Below are 10,928 nucleotides of genomic sequence, written 5' to 3'. Positions count from 1 at the left end.
GGTGGAAGGGGTTGTATTTATAGGGTGAAATATGGCTGAAATTAGTGCCACATGTCACCATCTAGTGGCAAGCCTTGGGGAGAAAGCAATGGCCAAGATTGTGCCACGTCACCCCTTTTGCAGCAGCACCCTGCCGACTTCTAAACCCCATAACTTTCGTATACGAGCTCTGTTTTCGACGTTCTTTATATCCACGCGTAGGTAAAAATAAGATCTACAACTTTCATTTTGACTCTGTCGGCTAATTCTCGACCGATCTTAAATTTAACAGTACGAGGAGATTATACTGTTAAATGTCCGCGTAAAATTCATAACTTCTACATACAGACTCCGTTTTCGTCTGTCTTTTTACCGTTGAGTTCCTATTAATGAGATCTTCAATTCTCATTTAGGCCGCGTAGGCCAAAAACCGCTCGAACTAAAATTCCAGTTTCGGGCCGTGCACTGCTATGCCAAATCTTATAAAATTCATAACTTCCTCATACGAAGTCAAATTTGGGCGTTCTTTTTTTGTATGTTCTCGGTTTAACGTATACTATAAATTTTGTTTAGATCACTAAGGCTTAAAAGTCTTCTACCGTAAATTCACTATTTACGTCTCCCGGTGCCGTGCAGGTTTTGCCGTAAAACTTCGACGGGCCATAACTTCTTCGTTATAACTCAGATTTCGGCGTTCTTTATATGTACGGAACCCTTGTAACATATACTAAAACTTGGTTAAGATTAATCCTTATAAATAATCTTTCATCAAAAACTCATTTTTGGTGCTCATCGTCTCTAAATTGACTAGCCCGGATCTGCGGGCGTTACAATTATCTTCCCCTTAGGATGATTACGTCCCGGAATCATCAACAAAACAGGGCTTGTATAATGACTCCATACGTTATCTCTTCATCGTAGGTAATAATCGTAACTTCTATGTTTTTTTGAATGAGTATCTAACTCTTGGTCCTCTTTACTGCAAGCGGTGCTCGATCTTACACTTGCTCCCTATCTCACGTTAGACTCCAAATTATGACCTTCAAGTCACAATCTCGATCCTCACTGAATACGAACTTAAGATAAGTTTTTTTTATTATTACTACAATGGAATGATGTGTCATATTTTAATGACCTATCATCGTATGTTGCAACGCTTAGACTCAGGCCTCTTAGAGTCTTCCAGAACAGACTATACTTTCGTTCATGTTCTAATCTCATCTTAAAAGGTAGCATTTCTAGCTACAAGCAAATTTTCGCGATACCTCTGCTGATCGCTTTTTATTTCAATCTTCCGTCTTAAGTCAAATGCTACATCGAACTTGATTCTCTGAACCACATAACATACTCAGCGTAGTTGGTCTCAATTTGATATGACCACTAGGGTCGGAATATCAATAATCTTCTTAGTCATTACCGAAACGATGGTAACGACATACTTGAATAAAACGAAATCAATTACTAGTTCCTTGGTAACATTGTGACTTTCCTTGATCCAAGCGTGAGTCCTGTGCTTCCGGTAGTATAGGCCTCTACTACCATTCACACCTACTCATACTCGTCCCAAGTATTATCTCGCAGTTTTCCAAGTTGCTATCACAGAAACAATTTTAACACATACAAATGTGTCCAAATAATCATAAAATTTTCCCTAGCCTCTACTAGGACTTCTTCCATGCGTATCTTCAATCATCAATTCTGTTTCAACTCGGTTGATGGTGGAAACGCCACACGATGGGACAACTTCATGGATTATACCAAAAATATTTCTTTTCTGCTAATCGAAAGTGTACTTCTCCCGTACTAGATATATTATTTCTTAGACGCGTTCTAAAGGCAAGATATCACTCTTACGATATCTTCCGATAGGTACCACTCAGTATCGTAAGACTTCTCATTTCCTCCATTTACTCAATTCACTACAAGTGTTCACCATGATGTTTTGCACACCAAAGCAGTCGTTTGGTGTGTCGAGACGAGAATATAGATAGAGGAAGTTTTAGACGCGTATTCCTCCTTATTACTTCGAAAAATTACATGCCAGTTCAATATCGTAATTAAACGTTTAGAAATCTGAACACACAAAGTTTCCAGATCCGGTCGGCAACAGACCATAGATCCGATCAAACGATAGCATCATAAAGCATCACAAATCATTTAGCACATAAAAGCAATTTAAACATCTTCCCTAAATGAGCTAGTGCTTGTGTCTATTCAGGTGTACTTCCTAAAATATATTAGACACACTCCTCACGATCATCGCTTAGCATTCTAAGTTTAAGTCTAGAAATAAATCCATATTCCTAGTTCGCTTAAACTAATGCTATGATACCAACTGTGACATCCCCATTTCACGTCCAGAAAAGACCGATTTTGTTTATGCTTTATAAAATCAGAGTATCTCTTTTTAATAAAAATGTTGCGGAATTTGTTCCCAGAAAAAAACATGATAAATACATTATCAAAAGCATTTCCGAATAAAACCTTGGGATGTCATCGTCAATACAGAAACATAAGCATAAACAGAACTTACATTCATTTACACTAGTGATCTACATCTCTTTTAAATCTCTCAGTGTAAAGTAGCTTCGTATCGACACCTGTGATACAAATAAGCTTGAGTGGGTCAGGTTGGGAAACCTGGTGAGTACGTAGGGTTTTCAACCCATAATAATTTAATTATTATGTTTAAACATCAAACAATCAACCCAATTACCCATCCCCATTATCTTCCTTACTCTTAAGGATCTACCCTAAGAATCATCTATCCTGCATTCGTTCATTTCGAATCCCATTGCTTCCACGGTTTATATGATAGACACTAAGTCCATAGTTGCCAATGCTTGTTCGTAAAGCACTAATTCCATAGCTGCTAAAGTTCATTCATCGGGTACTAAGTCCATAGCTACCGGTGTTCAGCTAATAGGTACTAAATCCATAGCTACCAACGTTTATTTAACAGGTACTAAGTCCATAGCTACCAATGTTTATTCTATAGGCACTAAGTCCATAGCTGCCGATGTTATTTGTTAGGCACTAAGTAAATAGCTGCCAATGTTCACTCATATCATCTTTCATCTCTCATCATTCATCTACCCATGTTTTACCCAACATATCCGTAGATATAACATACATATACATTTTAAATTATTTAAAACATGTATAAAATCATTCATCCAGCATAGAAAGCAAGTATTCAAATAATATGCACACATACCACGTAATTTATATAAAATACTTCATATCTATGTGTAAGATGAAAGTAACTATGTACTCACCTGATAAGGTGGTGACTCGGTACTCGGACAGCGCTTCGTTTACTTTAAAATAATTTGCTTCGACGAAACCTAGTATTAATACCACTAGATTTTAGTCTAATATTTACCGTGACTAATTATTAGTCTTATTATTATTATTATATAAGCGTTTAAACAATACTTTCCAACCACTATGTACAGACAGGGGCTAGACATGAAACACCCGAGGGCAGGATCATTTTGGCATATAGCACTTCTGAAATCCAACAACCCAGGCAGCCCTTCAAACTGCATTCCCCGTACCACGAGTGGTTAAAAAGATATTATAACGACACTTATATAACCCGTAATAATAACTCAAATAATTATTATAAGGTCCTAATAACGTTACTATATTTAAATAAAAGATATATTAAAAATTAGGTAGGCGTATCTTACCTACGAGGGGGTTTGTCTAGAAGCCGCGCTCTGCAGGGGCAGAACTTCCGAGCCGAAAGCTCTTCTTCTCGGAGCCGTCGAGCGCTCCGGGGCTTTCTTCTAGCGCTAGGGGAGTTTTGGGAGGTTTAGAGAGAGAGTAGAGAGAGAAGGGTGGAGGTGTGAAGAAATGAGGGTGGAAGGGGTTGTATTTATAGGGTGAAATATGGCTGAAATTAGTGCCACATGTCACCATCTAGTGGCAAGCCTTGGGGAGAAAGCAATGGCCAAGATTGTGCCACGTCACCCCTTTTGCAGCAGCACCCTGCCGACTTCTAAACCCCATAACTTTCGTATACGAGCTCTGTTTTCGACGTTCTTTATATCCACGCGTAGGTAAAAATAAGATCTACAACTTTCATTTTGACTCTGTCGGCTAATTCTCGACCGATCTTAAATTTAACAGTACGAGGAGATTATACTGTTAAATGTCCGCGTAAAATTCATAACTTCTACATACAGACTCCGTTTTCGTCTGTCTTTTTACCGTTGAGTTCCTATTAATGAGATCTTCAATTCTCATTTAGGTCGCGTAGGCCAAAAACCGCTCGAACTAAAATTCCAGTTTCAGGCCGTGCACTGCTATGCCAAATCTTATAAAATTCATAACTTCCTCATACGAAGTCAAATTTGGGCGTTCGTTTTTTGTATGTTCTCGGTTTAACGTATACTATAAATTTTGTTTAGATCACTAAGGCTTAAAAGTCTTCTACCGTAAATTCACTATTTACGTCTCCCGGTGCCGTGCAGGTTTTGCCGTAAAACTTCGACGGACCATAACTTCTTCGTTATAACTCGGATTTCGGCGTTCTTTATATGTACGGAACCCTTGTAACATATACTAAAACTTGGTTAAGATTAATCCTTATAAATAATCTTCCATCAAAAACTCATTTTTGATGCTCATCGTCTCTAAATTGACTAGCCCGGATCTGCGGGCGTTACAACTACCTACATGGGCAAGTGCGTAACTTGCGCCAAAGTCAAGGTAGAATATCAAAAGCCCTTAGGTTTACTACAGCAGCCCGAGATACCTGAGTGGAAGTGGGAGTGGATTACAATGGATTTCATAACCAAGTTGCCCAATACATTGGGTGGTCAGGACACCATTTGGGTAATCGTCGATAGATTAACCAAGTCCACTCACTTCCTGTCAATAAAGGAAACAAACAAAATGGAGAAATTGATTCGAACTTACATCAAAGAGATAATACGACTGCATGGTGTGCCCATATCTATTATCTCGGATAGATACAGTAGATTCACCTTGCAATTTTGGCAGTCATTACAGAAGTCTCTGAGAACCAGGCTAGACATGAGCACAACCTACCATCCACAAACTGACGGGCAGAGTGAAAGAACCATTCAAACTCTAGAAGACATGCTGAGAGCCTGTGTGATCGACTTTGGTAAAGCATGGGATACCCATTTTCCACTTGTCGAGTTTTCATACAACAATAGTTACCACTCTAGCATCAAGGTTGCTCCGTTCGAAGCCCTCTATGGCCGTAAGTGCAGATCCCCTTTGTGCTGGGCTGAGGTGGGTGACACGCAGCTAGCTAAAGGGCAAGTCCCTGATAGCACTCTCACTAGCCCGAAAATCATTCGAGAAACCACTGAAAAGATCGTTCAAATCTGAGAACGACTGAAAGCCTCTAGAGATAGATAAAAGAGCTACGCAGACAAAAGACGAAAACCTTTGGAATTCCAGGTTGGTGATCGCGTTTTGTTGAAGGTCTCACCCTGGAAGGGCATGATACGCTTCGGAAAGCATGGAAAGGTAAATCCAAGGTACATCGGGCCATTTGAAATTCTCGCTAGAATCGGCCCAGTAGCTTACAAACTCCGTTTACCACAAGAACTTAACAACGACACTCTGTCTTCCACGTGTCAAATCTGAAGAAGTGTCTATCCGACGAGACTCTTGTGATCCCGCTTGATGAAATCAAGGTAAACGAGAGTCTTAACTTTGTGGAAGAACCAGTAGAAATCATGGATAGGGAAGTCAAACGAACGAAACAAAGTCGCATACAAATAGTGAAGGTTTACTGGAATGCCAAGCGGGGACCTGAATTCACTTGGGAGCGAGAAGATCAGATGCAACAAAAGTACCCACATCTCTTTCCTTAGTCCATGATGTATTCACTACAGCAAGAATTTCGGGACGAAATTCCCTCTAACGGGGGGATAATGTAACAACCTGTTATATTTCAAGTCAATAAAAGTCAAACCATTTAAGTAAAAACTCAAATTTTTTTGATTTTGTTGGTTTAGTTAGGAACATAAGGGTTAAATATGTTTTAAGTTATATAAATGGTGTTTTCATATAAGTATTTGGAATAAAATACACTCAAAAATCAAAGTTTTTCCCTTCGGAACCGAGAACCCTCGGACGGAAAACCTCTTTTCGGCCGAGAACCGTCGGACAGTAAACTCTTTTCGGCCGAGAATCCCTTTCCGGCCGAAAACCCAACCGATATATATGTTTTCACTCGAAAACTCTGTCATTTTATCACTTTTTTTCACTCGAAAACACTTCCATTTTGCTCTCAAATATCATTCAAGAACTCTCCAATCTTCAAAAAAAATCCTTCAAATCTTCATAATTTTCACCAAGAACACCAAGAACAACCTTCAAATCTTCAAGCTGACCGAAAACACTTGGACCGAGAACTCGTTTACGACCGAAAACACCATAAGACCGAGAACCTGGTTCTCGGTTGAGGTTTTATGACCGAAATCAAGGATTTCGGTGAAGGCTAGACCGAAAACCCTTCTCAACACTCCAAATAATTCTCGGTAATTATTCCTTACATAAATTATGTTTTGTTTAACACATTAATTAATTATTTTGCTAATTTAAATACGATTACATGTTTAAATAATATTAGGATGCCGTTATTTCCACGTACGCTAGCCCGAGGATCATCTCTGCAGTTTCGATACCTGAACACGAACACACACTAGCGGTGAGTTCATACCCCTATATTTTCACTGTTTTCAATGTTTTTAGAGGGGGGAATACAAGTAAAACACAAGGACTCTTGTGTTAATATTCAAACGATTTCAAAACTATCTACAATTGATTCAAACCAATTTATCACTTCATTTTATAAAAATATATGTTTATATATATTTTTAATCGTTTTGTAATATGCCGAGCAAAAAGGGTGTTTATCACAAGTTTCAGACTACTACTATTTACATACAGTTAAATTGCAAAGGTTTTCAGTACATTACAGAACATTACATTTAAACTATAATTGGTATAGTTTGTGAGCTACTACACTATTTTTCTAAGTACAATACACCGAGCAACTACATACATTTAAACTATAATAGGTATAGTTTGGGAGACACTACACTATTTTTCAAGTTCAAGAACACTACTCTATTACATTGATTCAAGGATACACTACTAAATAATTATTTAAGTATAATTATTTACATTACAAAGTACACTACGACGAGGTGATACATACAGTTTCAAGTACTAAAGAACACTACAACACTACACGTAAACTAGTTAATACATGGATTGTGAGACACTACTTCGGGATACCCATCAGGGTACCGGTACTAAATCCTTTACAGTATAACCAGAGTCTCCTGGAGGGAGAGAGTGAGTTTGTGTATAGATCTATACGGGATTAACAACCCCACACCTAAACTGTTAGCTACAGTTAGGCCGGCAAGCCTGGGGTGACAAACGTCATAACATTCCGACACCTAAAGAACGTCGTAGAGGTCACTAGGTCGTATCAAACATGGTTATATGAAACTAACAACAGTATAACTAAAACATTGTTTACGGGATTAACACTACTTCAATGGTTTTATTTTAATTAATGAAACCATAGTACATTACTATACATACAGCTGGTGGTAAGCAGACATTCATACAAAGGTTATCATACAGTACACTACTATACATACAGCTGGTGGTAACCAAGAATTCATACAAAGGTTTTCATACAGTACACTACTATACATACAACTGGTGGTATCCAGGCATTCATACAAAGGTTTTCAAATAGTATACTACTATACATTACAGCTGGTGGTATCCATGCAAACATACAAAGGTTTTCATACAAACAGTATACTACTATACATTTCTACTGGTGGTATCCAGATTTACATACAAAGATTTCATAACAAACACTACTACGATACACTACTTTCCTAGTATAGAGTACTCTAGTACTGCATACAGTTTAGGTAAAACAAACATGATATGGTTTTATTCTTTAATAAGACTACATACACTATTACAGAATACAATATCAAACGTACATTTTGGTCTCACGGCCTAAGACTACTTTTCACTACTAAAGAAAATATTGGATTTTATGGAAGTAAACTATAACATTTTCAATGAACAAACACAAGTTTTTGTTGGATATAGTGTCTAAGTCCATAACTTTATTTGGTATGTACTTGACCCGACCCGACATGGTCCATTTGGGTTGCATGGCATTGCAATACTTGGATAGACTAAATGAGAGAATAAGGCACTTATGATTATTAATATATTATAAGTTCTAATATATTAATAATAATATTATTTAATTAGTATTGGTCAAGTATTAATCTAGTATTAATTTGGTGATCAAAGTGAGACTAATTAAATATATAGGGTTGATTATGACAATCATCAATTCTTTTATGGTGGATTAATGATCCATGGTTTATGGGTTTGGTTATAACCATATGGAGCTCCATGGATAGTCCATGGGAGTTACAAACCCATGGGTCATGAGAAATCAAGAGTCATGACAATTAAGGGCATTCATGTGTAAACCCTAATTGTGACAACACTATAAAAGGAACCCTATGGCTAGCAAAATTGTGACCTAGTGGACCTAGTGTTACTAGAGAGGGCATAACCGATTTTGAGTGCTAGAAGTATTCTCTCAAGTTATTCCAAGTCTTGTGGTGTTGTGTGAAGCATTTGAGGCACAACATTTGGGGTGCTAGGCTCACAAAGTCTTGAAGGAATCCAAGCAACAACAAGGTATGTATTTCTACTAGTTTTATGTTTTATGTAATCCCCATGCCATGCTAGTTAGGAAATAACCTTGAAAAAGAAATTTGCATGTATATAGAGAAAACATAGATTCAAGGTTATTAGGGTTGCATGTACACTTAGGAAGTGTTAGAATGCTCAAAACCCATCAGTGGTATCAAAGCCAGGTTTGTTTTCTGTATACTTGATGCAAAACTGCTTAAAAATCGAAAATTCTGCATTCTGACGACTGGACTCGCCGAGTCCATGGGGAGGACTCGCCGAGTCCATGAACAAATTCATTCTACTCGCCGAGTAGAATAATGCACTCGGCGAGTAGGAGCGTGTTGGGCAGTTTTTTCGAGTTTTGTTGCTGGAAATGGATTAAGATCATTATCCCAATCTGTTTTGGACTTGGAAAATATGTTTTTCAAAATGATAATGATTATGTTAACCCATTTTACATGACTTTTATCAATTTTCAAGTATTGTATATAGTTATATGATTTCTTGAAATTTCTTGACATGAATTTGTGTTCATATGAGTTTAGAAGATCATAGGAATTATGTGTAACCTCCATGTGTGTTTAATTCATGATCTTAATGGCTATGGTGTCCATAACTTGTCCTCAAGTTATGGATAACCAAAAGTCACTTCTTTTAATTGTGATTAAAGAACTAAAGAGGTTTCATAAAATGAAGAGTCTTCATTTTATGAACCATTAAAACTCATAAGTTACAAATTGAAGAGACTTGGAATAGTTTCAATTCTTGCCCTCAAGTTTTGGAATTTGAAAAGTCTTACACTTTAATACTTTAATTCCAAATTAAACCTTAGATTTTTAAAAAGTTTAAAAATAAACACTTATACTATTATTATAATTTTATTATATAGATATGTATAAGAATATGTCATTCTTACCGTTAGTAGGCCTCATTCACGAAGCCGGTCTATAAGGGGGGGTATAAGGTTGTTGCCTATAAAATGGTGACTTAATGGGTGTCCACTCTCACCCACCGCTTCCTTGATCGGTGGAGGGTCGTTAGCCGAACGGGTAGGATACGACTTTAAATACTCGCTAAAAGTATAATGACTTATAAAGTAACTATACATTATAAATTCCCAATCTTAGTTACTTTAGGAAAATGTGAAATTGGTGCTAGCCCATAAAATTACACTTTGTACCTTACCAAGTCGTTAGTGGAGCGTGTGTGGTAAACCGGCACACTAACATGGACTAGTAAGAGTGGCAAAGGGTAACTTGACTTTATTATAGATCGGTGGAGCGTGTGTGGTTAACCGGCACATCGATTAGGTAATATTGTTGAGGTTACCAAGTCAATTTGTATGGTTATTCACACCTTGTTTGTGATCCTCGGCATCCCAGTCACAAACTTGAGAGGGCACAATCGAGATTCAAACATGCCATTGAAAAGTTCAATGTATCTCAAAAGATCTAGGAGTTTCAAAACCATTAAAACCTAATAATAAAATATTTTGTTCTTATGGTGGAAATTGGTAAATCGTCATTTACCTACCTTCAAATATTTTATAGTATGGATTACGGCATCCCTCTTCCAACTATAAATAGTTTGTTGGATCCTAGCCTTAATATTTCATTTGGGTGAATTATTAAGGATTCCTAATCTAATGAAACTTGTCTTTCTTTCCTTTCAGATGTCTTCCAACAATGCTTCTGGCTCAAACCCAACAGGCTCATTTTCCCTTATGAACTTGTGTGGTAAGGTCATCTTTGATGGATCCAATTTCAATGAGTGGATCAGAAACATCAGAATGATTACCCGCTATGAGGACAAAGAATATGTCCTCGATAGGGAGCTTAAGGTTGTGAGTGAAGCCACTGCTACTCCTGAAGAGTTTGCGGAGTTTGTTGCACATGAAAAGGATGCTACTAAAGTAGCATGCATCATGATGGCCACCATGACTCCTGAACTTCAAAAATCCTATGAAGATTTCTACCCCTATGAGATGCACCTGGATCTGATGGAAAGGTACCATCAGAGCGCGCGTCAGGAGAGGTATGAAATCATCTCCTCCATGATAACCGCAAGGATGAAGGATGGTGAACCCATCACCGGTCACTTGCAGAAGATGCAAAGGTTCGTTGACCGGTTGCTGAAGCTAAATGTTGACTTTTCTGAGGAAATGGCGATTGACATCATTCTCCATTCCTTACCTCCAAGTTATG

Source organism: Lactuca virosa, chromosome 4 (assembly GCF_052849685.1).
Source record: "Lactuca virosa cultivar CGN04683 chromosome 4, Lactuca_virosa_CGN04683_v6, whole genome shotgun sequence".
Classification (NCBI taxonomy): Eukaryota; Viridiplantae; Streptophyta; class Magnoliopsida; order Asterales; family Asteraceae; genus Lactuca; species Lactuca virosa.
Note: the sequence above shows the minus strand (reverse complement) of the source record.